The sequence below is a fragment of the Leptinotarsa decemlineata genome, unplaced genomic scaffold (assembly GCF_025532065.1).
Source record: "Leptinotarsa decemlineata unplaced genomic scaffold, Ldec_3_MD MMD2_tig00078360_RagTag_RagTag, whole genome shotgun sequence".
Taxonomy (NCBI): domain Eukaryota; kingdom Metazoa; phylum Arthropoda; class Insecta; order Coleoptera; family Chrysomelidae; genus Leptinotarsa; species Leptinotarsa decemlineata.
Window position 1 is genome coordinate 1,271,174 of NW_027412727.1, and position 3,293 is coordinate 1,274,466.

Consider the following 3,293-nt stretch of genomic DNA (forward strand, 5'->3'; position numbering starts at 1 on the left):
ATACCTACAAAGTGCAGGGTGGAAAAGTTATCAAAAAATCAAAGGCCATTCGATATAATCTAGTCAAAAATAAAATTAATTCCAAAGATTATATCGATTGTCTCAGAAATTTTAAAGTCCACACGATGATAAACGAAAATTAACCCCCAAATCATCTGACACTTGGGGGCACTATAGCTTGAAATGAGGTTATCATTTGGATTTTATTCCTATTGATGTGATTCATTGATAAATTTTGCCCTTGTTTGAATATGACTGATAGGTGTGTGTTACTCTGAGAATTTTCAATAGCGGTAGGAGAACACCAACTTTTCAAGAATTGACTGCAAACAGAAATTTTTCAGTTTTTGTATACTATTTATTATTATACATGTACACGTTGATATAATTTGAATGAAATATATTGAAATTTTGTATACTTATTCATTGTTGTACAAACACATTGATAAAATTTGAATAAAATATATATTGAAATTTTGGTGTTTTATTCCATCGAATAACTTTATAAAGCTGATTTTTTTTCACCTTATACATTAAATGAAACAAGTGTTACATTTTCTCATTTATTACATAAATCATACACTATTTTTTGTTTATAATAAAATAAATATTCACGTAAAGCATTAGCATACAGACTATCTAGAGCTAAGGCTTGACAAAAACCAAATGCATTGAAATTGTTCTGAATTCGTATAAATTTCTTGAGCTTCATTGGCGGTAGATTCGGATACATTTCATTGAACTTTCTACATGTTCTGCTGATAATTTTGTCACACTGTCCAAAAATAATAAACAAATTCATAAGAACTTCGTTTGAATAGTTTTGTTCCATCGTTTTGAAGGTATTTGCAACTTCTGAAGTGACGAAAATGTCGATATTATTAGGAGAATGTCACAACGCTACTGTCAAATAGTAATCATGGCCTGCTTACCAAATTCCGAATGGAAATACCATTCTGAAGGGACATTTTCACAAATAAATGTTCATGAGTCCGAAACTTGACTAGTTAGGTATAGGTATGATATACATAGAAAGGAAGCAAATTTCAGCAGCTTTCCGAATTTTCAATAATATACAGGGTGTTCTATTTAAAATAATCAAATTTCAGCAACTTTTTCAAGCAAACGAAAAAACTGTATTTTTTTACCACCCTGTATTGAAGTAACGGAGATTAGGCTGACGTGTGGGAAGTGTCCAAGTATCACCTAACTCCAAACCAAATTTCGATATCATAGTACTTCTTAACTAAAAGATGTCGGCATTTTTAGAAGTCATGATTTTCGAAGAAAAAAAATGAAATTAATTTTTATTTCGAAAACGGTAACAGATAGGTATAGAGAAATATCAAGAAAAGTTGTCGGGCAATTGTTGGAGATTCCAAAAATAATATTATATACAGAGTGTTCCATTTGAAAAATCAAAGTTGCTACTGCTTTCTAATAGAAGCGGCAACACCGCATTGTCGAAAATATTTTAGTTGGCTAGAGAATGTCCGAATATGCCCTCCATTAAATTTTCAAAGTGATCCGTTGTCTGGTTCACCAGAAACGTCTAATGTGCCATCCACCGTGAATCAGCCTGTATATATATATATATATATATATATATATATATATATATATATATATATATATAATAATAATAATATATATGATATATATATATATATATATATATATATATGTATATGTATATATATATATGTTAATGAGCGAAGAAGAAAACTCTGAGTACATAATATTAGTTTCTTAATCAAATGTATATATTTTAGTTTAGCGTTCAGCCGCTTGTGGCGTACCTATCATATACATCGAGTGTATATTTTATTCATTTTCATCATATTATCGACTTAATGAATTGGCAACGTTACAGAATATTTATTCACTGGATTCAGCACGGGTAATTGTAATAGTGTGCGTTTGAATTGATTTTAATCTAGGTTTGTTCTTTCTACATCAGATGTTTATGAAACTGGTTTGTTCATATGTAGGGTTATGTGCATCAGTAACTGAAATGAAAATAATAAAATCTGGTAAAATCATGTTTCAAATATTGAAAAAAAAAATAGATTGAAGAATTTCTATCCTCAATACCTTGCAATGTTTTTGAGAATAATCTAGAAATGTTCCTCAGAAAAACACATTTTGAATACCTTATCTGTATAACATACGATCCAACTCCTATTTTTCTCTTGTTTTTCTTATAATACATGGCTCCAAAATGGCCAGGGACAAACTATAAACAGGTGTGAAATTTGTAGGTATATGTTAATAAAATCATTAGATAACCAAGAGTGAAATCTGAGATTTGTGGGATTTTAATTTCACGAATACTTGTAAATAAAATATACGAGGGGCATAATAATGGAATAATGATTTCGAGAATAAACGATTCTGGAAACAAATCTCGGACCTCGTCGATTTTTAGTTTGGAATCATGATTATTTGGCATACATATCATACTAGTGACGTTATCCACCTGGACGTGATGAGGATTTTTTTTAATAAGAATTGAGTTCGTGTGATAGCTTGAATGAAAGGTCATTCAAATCTTGATTCAGTGATAGGTACATAGTTACATATTTAGGTAGGCCAAAACTGATTTGTTTTTTGAATTCAATTAATTTATACAATTTATGTATGTAATGTATTTAATATAAAATACCTATCACTACTGTGAGAAAACAAAAAAAAGTTCATTCGACCAATAAAAATTGCTGTGCCCCTAAACTGACTATTCAAATTGTCACTCACCTGCCTTTTGGCAGTAGGTAATTGAACGATAACGACATTCATCTTGAACATTGGAGTTTTATTGTAATTATATTTTTAAATCTTGTAAATTTTTGGCAATCGATGTTAACTTTTGATTTCAAGTAATCTCATAGGAAAAAGTGAGTGGTCTAAGATCTGGAAATCTTGCGGGTAACTCTATTGTTCCTTATCTACTAACTATAACCTGTGTTTCAGTGAATGGAGCCATTATTTATTCATTTCATGCGATAAATTAATCCTTCTCATTTACTTCTTATGTAAATCAATTTAATTTAAAATTTTAATATTTTTTCCACTCTGTTGATGTTTATGTCACGGAATAGAGAATTATATAACTTTTCACATGATCTGTCATACCATCCCTGTCATAAATTAATCCTTCATATTTACTTCTTATGCAAATCAATTTAATTTAAAATTTTATTATTTTTTCCCACTCTGTTGATGTTTATGTCACTTAATAGAGAATTATATAACTTTTCACATGATCTGTCATGCCACCCCTGTCATAAATTAAT